Below are 13340 nucleotides of genomic sequence, written 5' to 3'. Positions count from 1 at the left end.
GATATTGGCATGGTCATATTGAAATGGTGTGGGGACAAATTGCTGGGGAATTTGATAGTAGCAAATAATAAATGTAATATATTGCTGTAAAACTTACACAGTGCTTTTGATGTACACAAAGAGGCACTTGGAATCCTGTGTTTGCCATTCATAAGTAGCACTACATGAGAACATTGTGTGGGGTGGCAACTCATAAATATCTCATAGTATTTGGGAATCATTACCACTGAGCAATTAAGGGAAACTAAAAATTCAGGTTTTATATAATGAAGATATTAAAAATTTATCTCGATGTGGAGTTCTGGATTAAGTCTTTGAATTCCAAAATGTGTTTCAAGGAATGAACTGTCATTTCTTCATACTGCAATGGGAATGGAGTGTTCTGTTCTACCTTTAGGTCCTGTCCTTGGCTCAACACCAGCTTGGGTATCATCTCTGCTTATCACTTCTTTGCCCTTTGGTAGTGACAAGAGTCAGGATCCCAATTAGCGTTGACACAAGGCACACACACAGCAACACTGATTTCACGTCCACAGTGTTAGAGTTAGTGTTAGTCTTAGAGGTAATGTAGGTGTGTTCCTGTTTTTGCACGCACAAGGCCTAATGCAACAGTAAAGCATTACTTCAGGTGTCCAAGTGGAAACATGTTACTGTTTGAATAGACTAACTACAAAGGGCAAATGTGGTGTTTGCTTTCAATCCTAGGGAAATATGTAATAAAGACAAAATATACTGCATTCCCTGACGGTGGTGGTGATGGTGGTGGTGGTGGTGGTGGTGGTGGTGGTGGTAGTAGTGATGGTGGTGTGTGTGTGTGTGTGTGTGTGTGTGTGTGTGTGTGTGCATAGATATATATGTAAAAGAGACAGAGGAGACTTAGCTGACTAGGTATCTAATATTCCAGTTAAGGAAAATAAAGACCAGTCTAAGAGATGGTCTGACATATTACAGACTCTTCAGGAGAGACAGAGGGCTGTAAATTCTCCTGGGCCAGAGGTTTGGGTCCAGATAGCTCACATTTCTCTCCAGAGCAAGACATAATAGTTTGTAGCGATTGTCAACTTGTGAGGATCTAAAATCATTGTGAGGACAAACTGAGCATGGTGGGGGTGAACTGAACTGAGAAGACACATCCTAAATGTGGGCAGCACCAGTCTCTGAGTGGGGATGCTAGGCTGAATACAAAGGAGAAAGTGAGCTGGACACCACCATTCATCCCTCTCTGCTTCCTAACTGCAGACACAATGTGACCATTTGCCTCGCTGCTCCAGAGGCCAAGCCAATCCCCATCACAATGGACTTCCCCTCAAACTATATACCCCAAACCCTTTCTTAATATTTTATCACAGCAATGAGAAAAGCAACCAGTATATATTGTTTCTCAGCAACCAAATGGGCTAAATAATCTTTTCTATGAGGAATGTGGCCTAGCTTCAGGGCTTTTAGCATCTCCCACCACCTTGCAAATGGATGTTCCTCACTCCTGTACCCCCAACCCCCATGACCACCCAAGCTCCTCTCACCCCTCCTAGTTCCCTGCAAGTTTCATATGATGCTGGTCACCATCTGCCTGTAAGCTCTGAGGTATGGAAACTGCCACTTGTTTCTAAAAGCAAGCCTGTTCTCATCTCTTCTTTATACTGTGTGAGGCAAAAAAATCAAGACCAAAACCAATACCCTTGTAAAGCCAATGCAGGGTCTTTCTGCATCTGAAACCTAAGTTACCATGCTTGAAAGCAGGCTGTTCAGCATAAAGGAAAAGGTGTGTCCTGAGAGGAGCCTTCCACCTCACAAAGCCAGAGTCATCTGAGGAAAACAAGTGACCTGGACAACCTTTCGCATCCCTTGTTCACACCAATCAATTGTGGATTTCTTTTTTTCTTTTTTTCTTTTTTTAGTACAGAATAGAGTTTATTTAGGGCATGGGGAGGGGAGTTAAGAGGGTAGTAGGGCAGAGAGAGAGAGAGAGAGAGAAAGAGACAGAGACAGAGAGAGACAGAGAGAGAGAGACGGAGACAGAGAGAGACAGAGGGACAGAGAGGAGTAAGAGTAGATGCTGGCCATGAGCAAGTGAAGAGAAAGGGGGAGGGGAATGGGGAGAGAAGGGACAAAGGGGGAAGAGGGGAAGAGGGGAAGAGCAAGAGCCAATTGTGGATTTCAAAAGACTGTACCAAGCTAGATACTGCCTGCCATGGATAAATAGGGTGTCTTTCATGCACATATACATGTGTGTCATCCTCCCCTTGATACAATAGAGAAGAGCAGGCACTAAGTGTTCATAATAACTATCTTTGCTGAGTGATTACCATGTGACTTGAGTTTTAATTTCATGAACACTGCTAGAAAATTCAACTTGAAGTCAGCAATCCTGAGTGTTAACCTTATAACCTCCAAGTGGTGTTTGCTAGGTGTCACAGACAAGCTAGGCTGCCTGACATAGCCACCCATGAGGTTTTTTCCTCCATGGAGGTGAAGGTACAGCCTCTGATCAACTCTGACTGATTTACCTGTAAACTTTTAATATTTTATAATTAAACTTTACGAGATGCTTAATATCTAAGGTAACTGAGTTTAACAGTCCTTTTAGCAACTCCCCAAGTATAATATTTATTGATCAGTACAGTTTCTGATTTGATTATAGTTTTTATAAAATTGCCTGCATTTCTTTTTTTAAGCTTTAGGGATTCTGAACCTCAGACAAGGTCCTTGTCCATCTACTGCTCTGAAGCAATGGCAGCAGCTGGCATTGCTATCCTGATGTCCCCCATCTTCAAATTCACGATCCTTTCCTAGACATGTAACTAAAACTGAGCCAACATGTCTGGAGAATCTGATTCAGAGCCTAATGATGCAGAATCTCTGTAGGATCCCTCATCTTCTAGTTAGGACAACATAAGGTCCTCCTTCTCTTCTTTAGTGGTCCTCCTTTGAAATGTTGTGGGAACCCTCAACCTTGCAATGGTTCTACCTTAGTGTTCCCATGATACCTACATTATTGTATCACCCGAAGTCAGCTGTGCACTCAGAGTGTGTCTCTCAGGTATTCGCCATTGGCACTAGCTCCATACTGAGGAGGATTAAATCTGAGCTCTGCTGCTGGGCCTTTTCCTGCCTCAGTTTTCTTATCTATAGTGTTAGAATATGCATGGTTCATGAACCTTGAAAATATAGTGTATCTGCTGGCAGGAAGTCCAACACAGGACAGGGCTAAACATACCCTGAACGGGGAGGCTGTTGTCACTCCAGCATGCTGATATATGTCTGATATCTTGCTAAGGGTCGAAGAAAAGTACCCATGTACTTCTTAATGGCTGGAGCGTACCCAGCATTCATGTGACACATATTTTATAAAGTAACTTGTTCATAAGGTCTCACATTTGTAAAATAGTCCAATCCTTTAGCTGAAACAGAAGAAGACGAGAATACTGACTGGCTGCTAACACTGACTTCCAAGGCTCAAGCAATTTTTGCAATGCGTGAGACTTCACACTCTCATTCTTCCTCTCTGCTCTTGAAAAAGATTCTGGACCCACTACACAACTTACTGGGCTTCCCTGTCACCGGAAGGTCCTGTCTTTGTCAGATACCCCAGCCACTCTACTCTTTATAACATCCCCTGTTTTGTTGAACAGATATGAGTTGTTCTTTCCCACTTTCCTGTGGCTGGATTACCATAGAATGGAAAATTTAAGAGACAAACTGTTGACATCAATTGAGGTTCTCTTAACTGAACCATCAAGCTGAAACCAGTGGAGCCACAAAGCAAGTCTGTTCTCACCGTGCAGCTAACATTCCTCACACTGGCCAGAGACAGCCCATGACTTTACCATTCCCCACCCCTCCCATTTGCTAATCCCCACTGCTCTGAGTGCTCTCTCTTGGTGGGCATGGTTTGTGTCAGAGCCTACCTTTCCACTGTTTCTGTGCCACTGTCATCCACCACGAAGAGGATCTCTCTAAATTTTTTCCTATCCCGGCTTACCCTTTCAGTGATAATTTCTTGTGCTACTTTCTAAAAACTACGATGACGTCTGTTCTTATCCTCCACTGAACTAGGAGCTCCCTGGAGCAGGAAATGTGAACACTTGGCTCTCTGGTGCTCTGGTGCAAAGAGCTGTGCTCAAAAACCTGGAAGATGTTCAACCAGTATTGGTCAAACGAGTAAACAGGAGTGGGAAGTCACTTTAGGTGAGTACCCGAGCGTCACACAAAAGATGGGCTGGGAAATAATTAGAAATGTAAAATGTTTCAGGCTTTGAAGTGAGTCGTCAGGAATATTGTAAATAGCCTTTTTAGCACATATTTATTTTGGAGCTGCAAATAATGAAAGGACAAAATGGGAAATAAAAATAAGGAGAACAGATGACATGGTTAATGGCATAAAACAACCTAAACAAAGCAAACAGCGTCAAGCATAAAGAGGAGGACAATTGCATTTCCGTTGGCTTTTCGAGGAAAAGAAAGAGACATAGGCTTTCTAGTCTCGGCATCACAAATCTGCAGTCAGAAGTAAGAGTAACCGCTTTATGTGCATCAGCCAGGTGTATTCTTCCTGAGTCTATTGCTATAGATTTTTCCCATCCACAATGGCTAAGCCAGGTTTGGGGGCTTCTCATGTAGTGAGTAGAGAATAGGGGTGTAGAGGTGAGCAGACTGCCCCTGTACTCAGCTTCCCACTTGCCACATAGCTCTTGTGCATACACTATTGTTCATCAGAGAAGAAAATAGCCTGCTGGAGAAATGATTACGTTGTGTTAATTTCACAGAACTTATGACAGTAGATTATTTTAAATTTATAGACAGCTCAACAAACAAGGATGTTCTTTTTTTATCCATAATGCTCCTTTGTATGTATTCATGCAAAGGTTCATATGTATCCTGTCTGCTTTGTTCTTTTTATAACACTCCCAGGTAGTCAAGACTGGCTGTTCACTGAACTCTAGATACTTGCTTATGTCTTCCTCTCTGCTTAGAGATTATAACCTCATGAGATTATGACACATGGCTAACCCTAAAAAATAAGCATTTTACCAACTGATCCATCATCTTCCTAACTCCTATAAAACACATTTAATGTTTGTTGTTCATTTGTTGTAAATTGATGTCTCCCTATTGGTCCACCTGGGGAGACTATAACTATTACTTGAGCTTAGGTTGCCCATCACTGCAAGTGTTGTCTTATTCCTCACTGTTCAGAAGCTATGAGGTCCTGACCCTGAAGAAGACATGGCCCATGATCATATTGTGCATGTCAAGACACTCTTTCCCCACTCCTGGTGCCATAGGATTCTCCAGAGATAGGTGAGCCTCAGGAGGTAGCACAGAGACAGCTCTGGGATAGGAAAGACTGAGAGATGGGCTCAAATCTTCATCTGAGCCCAGGGATGTGTGCCCAGGTATTGTAGACATGCTGTCCTTCCCTTCCTCTGGCATTGGACCCACTACAGTGCTTGTGTGCGGAGGGCGCTTAGAGCATGGAATAGGTAAACACTGCTTATTGACTACTGGAATTTTAATCCTTTGAGTTTTATAGATGTACAGCCAGGACATACCACCATCTTCATATCATACAACTAAGGATGTTTCTGCATGTTTTAGACAAGCAATACTTTCTCACAGTGAGAACCTCCAGGGCCTCTCTATTCAGCACATCTTTCAGGATTTATGTATTTCTAAAGAAGTAAATTTCCGTGTGTCAGTAACCTGAATCAGTAAATTTACCTTTAAATTCTCTGTATAAGATTTGGATTTGCTACTCATGTATGTATGCACACAAACAGACATACCACATGGAAATCCCTTTTTCTGAGCCCAGTGGTTATAGGGCTATTAGCCCAGCTACTTGGAAGCTCAAGACAAAAGGAGTGCATGGTCAAAGCCTGTCTAGTCTCAGAGTAAGTTCACAGCCAGTCTTGAAAATTTAGCAAGGCCTTGTCTCAAAGCAAAATGTAAGAATAAAGGTGAGAAAGCTCAGTGGTAGAATGCTGGCCCAGAAGGTTCAGTTCCTAGTACCACAGCACACACATATCGCCGCCTCTCTCTTGGACAGAGCTCTTTTGTATTGAAGACAATGCTTTCCATCTAATTCCAATTACATCAAATACATTTAAATGTAATATCTAGCAGTAGTTTGCCTAGATATAATAGTCATGTAAAGAAGCCCATAAAATGGCCTAATACATTTTCTAGAGCTCTATGTAGTTGTATGTGTGCATATACACTGTCACCAGCTCACTCTAAGAGCATTCCATCAAATGGAACACTGTTCCCCAAGCTCAAGATGCTCCCTTATAACTGCTGGTAGGAGTCACTATTCAGACTCCCAACACCATCAGTTTGGTCTTTTCCTTGAACGGGAATCATGCAATTTTATGTTTGAAACACAATCTCATGTGGCCCAGGCTAATCTTGGACTTTCTTTTTAGTTAAAGCTGTCCTTGAACTCCGAAATCTAGCTTCTACTTCCCACGTGCTGGGTCACAGGTGAGTGTCACCTTGCCTGGCTGTGCCTAGATTCTTTCTGTCAATACAACTTTTATGAGTCTGAGTTGTGCTATTTATCAAGTGAATTCTAATGAACCACTAGATCCCTAAGCAATGCATGAGGTAAAGGGAAATTTGGAGACCTCCCTTTTTCTCAGGTCACACCCAGAAGGTCCACCACACAGGTGCACTTCCTCATGCACACAGGGCAAGCCACCCACACTTGCCCAACCTTGTATGCAGAAACTTGAGACAACAGAGTCAGTGATTAGCTCCGTGCAATTAGGCAAATCACTAATTCCATCCAGGTCTCTCAAACATGAATATATTAACAGCACTGCCTAACACATTTGCAGTGGTGACTGAATGAAGTGGCCCATGTGGAATTATTTCTAACAGGGACATCCCCCAAATCACATCCTTTTCTTAAATAAAGAAAAAGTGAGGCAAACCATTGGGGCTCCACACCACCCACTCTGACACATCAACAAAAAGTTTTTGTTTTAAACCCTTTGCTCTACACAGGAACTATGGTGTTCATAGCACCTAACTTGCTGTGTGCTACATTAGTTAATATACCCCAACTGTGTATGTCCATTTGTTTACTGCTAGTGTAGACAAAAATCCATGACATTTGTTACACCAAGAAACTAAAGAACGATGTATACAGGTGATAGAAGAACAACGGACAACTCTCTGGCAATTTTAAACAAGAGGGGCACAAATATCTACCTAATTCAGTAGTAGCATGGGCTGTATTAAATGTGAAATATTAATGGCTCTGCAGCAGGAAGAGGAAGAGAGATGTCCTTATCTCACTTTTATTCGTGGGGCTCCAGTTAACACTGGGAGTTAATCGCCTAACATATTCACATGAATATTGAAAGGGAATGCTTTGTTTGCATATGAAATTATCTCATACCAGGGAAAGAGAAGGAACTCTTCCCAAGAATATTAAAAGGGGTAAGGAACTCCACAAGGTGGCCAGACTTAAGAAATAGACTGGGATTACTCATTGCTTATTGTTTTTTCTTCTCAACATGGATATAGAAATGACACAAATCCCCTTTTCAGCCAGAAACTCACAGATAGAATACATAGAATCCACGAGAGGCAGGACAGGATTTGCCTGGAGGGCAGGGGTGAGGTGAGTAAAGATACAGAAGCCTCAAGTACAAGGTTACTTGTCCATCGTCTGTCTCTGAATAGGTGAATTGGGGATTTGGGTGTCTGGTAATTCATCTTAAGGCTCACAACAAATAGGCTGTCATTGTTGTTAGACAGAGATCATGACCTTGCTGATATTAGGGCAAAACTAAGAAGACTTAGTGTAAAGCCAATATTACCAAATCAGTATGGGATTGGCAGAAACAAGGAGAAAAACAGATCATTTGGAAATACAAAAACAAAAACAAAAAACCTTGGAAATAGCCCATTCTTTATGGAAAATATCATATGACACAGGTGTAGCACATTATGAACATAAATGTAGCCTTTCTATGTGAGGATCTACAATGGAAAACACAGTGTCAGACCAACTTGGAATGATATATGCAGATAGACACTTCATATCTAGTAAAGAACCAATGTTTTAAGAAGCTGTAAGTGCATTGGGGAAGCTATGGGTATGATCATTATTGAGGACTATGAAGAATTCCTAGATGCCATAGGAAAGAAAGTTACAGAATGGATAGATTTGTCTACATTACAAAAAAAATCATCACTATGTGAGAAAAGGCCCCAGATGCTCAGACGCTTTGTAAGCAGACTAAGTAGATGGGGAGGAAACACTTGCAGCATGAAGACTATCACCATTCCCATGTAGAAAGCCTCAAATTTGATAATAAAAATATCATCCAGTAGATCAAGGGTCAAGAAAGTGTCACAGAAGTTGAAATAAGATAGAAGAATCTCACTAAAGGTTGCCGAGGTCATCAGCAGGCAGGCAGCACCCATGTTAAAACAAGCTGACAATTTCACCAACAAAACTAGCAAGAATTCAGAAGTTGTTCGCAGACAGCATAACTAAGCACAGGGTGGGCGGGGTACTGGGCAGCTATGCCTGTGTTCACTGATTACCGTTCTGAGCAGCACTCCCCGCCCCACAGCCTTGTACCCCAGAATCTCTCCAGTAGAAATGAAGGGCATGTGTCCAGCATACCATCAGAGTGCTGTCTATGGCACTCCCTTTGGAGTGACAGTCTTCTGAAATCCACCTATGGTAGAATAATAAGGAATAGCACCACGAATCAAAGTTAAAGCACACTGTGTAAAGTTCTGTGGCTCTTCCTAAAAAATGAGATAGATTATACTATTGTAAGCTGGAGATGTACATGCATTACATGATAGAGAGAGAAAAGGAAGTTTCCAGAACAGCCTCATAGCTTTAATCCCATTGTTGGAGATAACAAAAGCGTTCTGTGTCAACACAGGCACTTCAACTTCGACGGGTAGGTGGGAGCAAACTTGAACCTCTGGACAGAGGAGCAAGTGAGACAAGCTCTTGACTTGGAGCTCTCTCCTGCCTTATTCCTTCTAATCCATACATGCATCTATGTGTGTACACACACATGTACACACATATGTTTAAGGTTTCATTGTATACATTGTATACTACTGTGCCGCATAGGGTATTCTATGCAAATATATGTGTTGAACACACTCCCCATATCTCCCTATACTACTGTTTGCTTTCACGCCTCTCTCCAAGTCCTTTGTTTCACTAGGAAGTTTGCCTCCCACTTTCATGTGACATCATATACTTGACTTTACGTATCTCTATAAAATCTAGGACCCACGAATGACAGAAAATATGACATTTGTGTTTCTGAGATGAACTTAATTCACCTGATATGAATATCTCTAGTTACATCCATTTCTCCACAAACAACATGATTGCATTTTTTCTTTGTATCTGAAAATTCCCATTGTACATAGATAGCGCATTTTCTTTGTCCATTCCTCTGTCACTGGACACAGGCTAAGTGAGGGACAACCGCATTTTAAAGTGAAATGTGTTGTTGCCTCTAAATATTTGTAAAGCATCATTTCACAAGATCAGGTTTTTGTTGTAAGAGCATGGAGGAAACTTTTGAGACAGCCCATGACTGGGGCAACGATGTTTGGGTTTTCCTCCTTTCTACCCAACACGAACTTTTATAACATAAATGAAACCACTAACACCTAAAAGCATGATCCACCATACAGCCTGCAGTCTACATGCAGCCCTGGGATAATAGACAGAGACCAGTCTATTAGCAGGAGAGGACTATGAAAAGTCCACTGGGAGCACAAAGCACATCAACAATAGGAGCACAATGGTCAGAGCTTTGCATAGTCACAATGCCAGCAGATGTTGCCTCATCTCTATAAAACTGCTTTGTTATGAAAGATGGCTTTTACTGATAAAAGGTCCACAGGAGACTTTACTCACGGATGAGGGATATAAGGATGCTCACCATTAGCCTTTGGTAGATATATGGATGGCAAATTGTACTGAGAGGCTTGCAGCTTGCCTAATAGATCTGAGTTTATTCTGTGACATAGGGAGTATTTTCATGACAAACTGCCATGCTGATATTGAGCCCATGGAAAGGATTTGTGAAAGCAACGGCATGGGAAGTCACTTTGCTTTTGACTGAAGGCTTTTCTCATTCACTGCTTAGGGAGGAGAATCTGCCAGGTGCACCCAGGAGTGCTTCCCTGAGAGCTGTTTTATACACCGTGCCCCTTGCAGTGAGCACAGAGCTTCCAGTTCCAGAGGGCTCCAAGAAAGCCTCTGCTTTGTCAGAGCTCCCCGTCTCTTAGTAGCCCATCAGTATGAAGATTACCAGTACAGAGCCACATGGATTGGAGTCCAGGTTTTCAGGGCACCTGCTGCACTTCAAGTGTTGACTGCCCCCTGCTGGACACTCTGAGGCTTTCTTTCAATTCAGACTTTAATGATGTCACCGTGCTTCCTCTCGGAAGGAAATTCAGCCCCTCTTCTTAGCAGCCACTTTACTTCCTCATATTAGCTGATAATTGATAACCACTGGAAAATGTGAGGATGAAGAGGGGACATGCTCTTCTGCCTAATGTGTTCTTGTGGAAACCCTCTGAAGCAGAGGATATACATAGAAGGTGTGCTTCTTATGCTGACAGTCATGGGCTAATGTCCCCAGCATGATACACATCTCCAAACACACTTTGGAAAGGTCAGGCAGATCACAACCCCACAAAAGAAGGTGCTGACTTACGGGAGGCCACCCGGTCAGTGCTACCTCCTCACAACTCCTGTCAGACCAGACAGCTCTACTTGCAAATTAGGGAACTATAGATTCAGGCATCTATCTGATAAAATAGTGAATTTAGCAAGAAAAGCAAAACAAGGCAATAAAGTCACCCTCCCTCTTACTTACTTCTTTTTTTCCTAAGTCTAAGTAGGTTCTCTTTGTGTGGGTTAAAACACAAGGGAGTTGGAAGGAAGCATCTTCATGCTCGCCCAGTGTAAACTCAGGAACACAGAAATGGAACAGCAGGCAAGTGCCTTTTCCTGGTAAACTGATGCAAAAGCAAGTGTGCATGTGTGGGCCAAGGTTGTGAAGCTAAAAAGGAGACCATGAAAGGGGAGAAAGAAGTCTTCAGAGAGGGAGAAGAAGATAGTGATAGATGCACAAGACAAGAACTCAAATGGGGATTAGTATGGGGGAAGAAACAGCAGGGAAGGATTAGGTGGGGGATGAAGGGGGAGAGATATCAAACAATATATATGAAAGTCCCATAGTAAAACCCTTTTTTGTGTGTTTTAATAAAAAAACTATGACAAAAACCCAAAAAGTCCTTCAGTTTGTATCTTCAAGTGTGCTTGAGTTTAAAACCAAAGAGATAAAGAATGAGTTTTCAGAAATCCTGCAAGCCATAGTCAATTGTTGGGTGGTTTCCTTGTATGTGTAGACCTGGCTCAGGGTACCCCTGAAGAGAGGTTCTTAATTGTGGGTTGCACCCTCTTTGGTAAACCTTTACCTCCAAAACTAAATTGTGATTAGTAACAGCAGAAAAATTATAGTTATGAAGTATCAATGAAAATAACTTTATGGTTGGAGGTCCCCACAACATGAGGACTGTATTAAAGGGTTGCAATATCAGGAAGGCTGAGAACCACTACCCCAGAGAGAAGAACTGACCCAATCACACAAGCCTGGATTTGAGGTCCAGCCTGTGGTCTCCCAGCTCTTGCCCTGAGTCTCCCATATGCACAGTGTTCAAAATCACACATAGGTGTCATATTTGTGCAAATATAAGACCGATTAATTACCCTGGGACAAAGTAATAAAAAGACATAAGAATTATTTTATAAACATTTGTAGTTCAATTTTTAAAATGAAATTTCTAATTTCTATAGTCACTGAACTGCTCTCCTCACAGACTATAGCCTTTCTAACTCTTCTTTTCAAATAGCTAAAAAATATCCCTCACTTTCTCTTAAAAATCCCCAAGCAGTAAGCTGGGCATGGTGTTGCACATCTTTCAACACTTGAGAGGCAGAGGCAGGTGGATTTCTAAGTTCAAGTTCAGGCTGGACTCCAGAGTGAATTCTAGGACAGCCAAGCTACACAGAGAAACCCTGTCTCAACAAAACAAACAAAACAAAACAACCCCCCCACATCCCCCAGCCTCTAGTGTTCCTGGTTAAGTACATCTTGTCACTGTCCCTTCTATTGGTATCAGCAGAGTGGTCATTCTCTCTGCTGTCTCAGTCCCAGGCAAGCTATCTTTCTCATTTATACCTCACTGAAGAACCTCCCAGTCTGTCCCCATGGCAACAGACCTGAGGACCTTGCCCTGTACTTTGACTGCCTTGAGTCCTGGATGAGATGGAACATTATGGTTAGAAAACAAATGCAGGGCTGGGGATGTCACTCGTAGTAAAGTGCTTGCACAGTAAGGGCAGGTCCCACTAGATTCACAGTACAAAACAAAACACTTGGCTGGGTCTCATGGCACAGGCCTGTAATCCCAGCCACTGATGATGCTGACACAGGAAGTTTGAAATTTCAAGGCCAGCTAATGTTCCATGAGTCCGGTGCTAGGTAATTTGGTGAGAACCTATCTCAAAAAAAAAAAAAAAGCATTTTAGGGAGCTAGGTAGAGCCATGTTCCTAGCATGATAAGCTTCCTGGGTTTAACCCCAGACCACAAACTAAAGGCAGTCAACCACTAAACAAAAAGAAAATTAAAAAAGAAAGTGAATGGACAATGCTTCTCAACATCCTATCAACAGAAAGTTCCTGTCCTTGCAAAGCCATGGAAATCTTGTGCTTGCAAAGTCTATGGAAGAAGACCCAGCTTGGGCAGGGACATTTAAGGTGCTAGCTTTGGAAGGAAGCTGGGCTTAGGTGAGGTCACGAGTATGGACATTTTGACGAGATTAACATCCTGTAAGAAAACAGACAAGTGTTCACTCTATCACGTATAGGTACAGCAAGAAGGTTGAAAGCCAGCAATTGGTCCTCAACAGGTTTTGGTATCTATGACCGAGAAGTGACTGCCTGCCTGTGTTTGTCATAGCAATCTGACTGGACTGAGATACAAGCTTCTTTGACCTAAAGTGGAACTCCTTAATAGGAACTGCATGTACATCCCTCCTTCTTGTCCTTCTATTATCCCAGCACAAGCCATGGCTGCTGAGACACACCTATGGCACCTCTTCAGAGCTGCCCTTGCTCTTAGCTTCCGTCTTGGCTGCCTCTGCCTCTGGGACACCCCTACACAGTATGAATCTTCCCACCTCCAGAGAGTGTGGGTCCTCCTTGTAGTTCATAAGTGCTGAGTTGCCCCTGTAAATAATTAAGTTGTCTTAGTGAAATTTCAGGGAA

General features: G+C 42.4%; 1 protein-coding gene and 1 long non-coding RNA gene across 54 annotated transcripts in view; one reads left to right on the top strand and one right to left on the bottom strand.

The window, feature by feature from the left end:
* The window catches only part of LOC134479354 (uncharacterized), a 157276-nt gene extending 150735 nt beyond the window's left edge, over positions 1-6541 (top strand). For all 8 annotated transcript variants that reach the window (XR_015622976.1, XR_015622973.1, XR_015622970.1 and 5 more), the window contains 2 exons: positions 4057-4188; positions 6426-6541. This is a non-coding gene — a long non-coding RNA (uncharacterized LOC134479354). The remainder of the gene's footprint in view (positions 1-4056; positions 4189-6425) is intronic.
* The window catches only part of Myt1l (myelin transcription factor 1-like), a 406515-nt gene that overhangs the window by 231864 nt on the left and 161311 nt on the right, over positions 1-13340 (bottom strand).

Source organism: Rattus norvegicus, chromosome 6, assembly GCF_021556685.1.
Source record: "Rattus norvegicus strain SHRSP/BbbUtx chromosome 6, alternate assembly SHRSP_T2T, whole genome shotgun sequence".
In the NCBI taxonomy this organism is placed as follows: domain Eukaryota; kingdom Metazoa; phylum Chordata; class Mammalia; order Rodentia; family Muridae; genus Rattus; species Rattus norvegicus.
The sequence above is the reverse complement of the archived record's forward strand: the minus strand, read 5'-3'. Positions and strand labels throughout refer to the sequence as shown.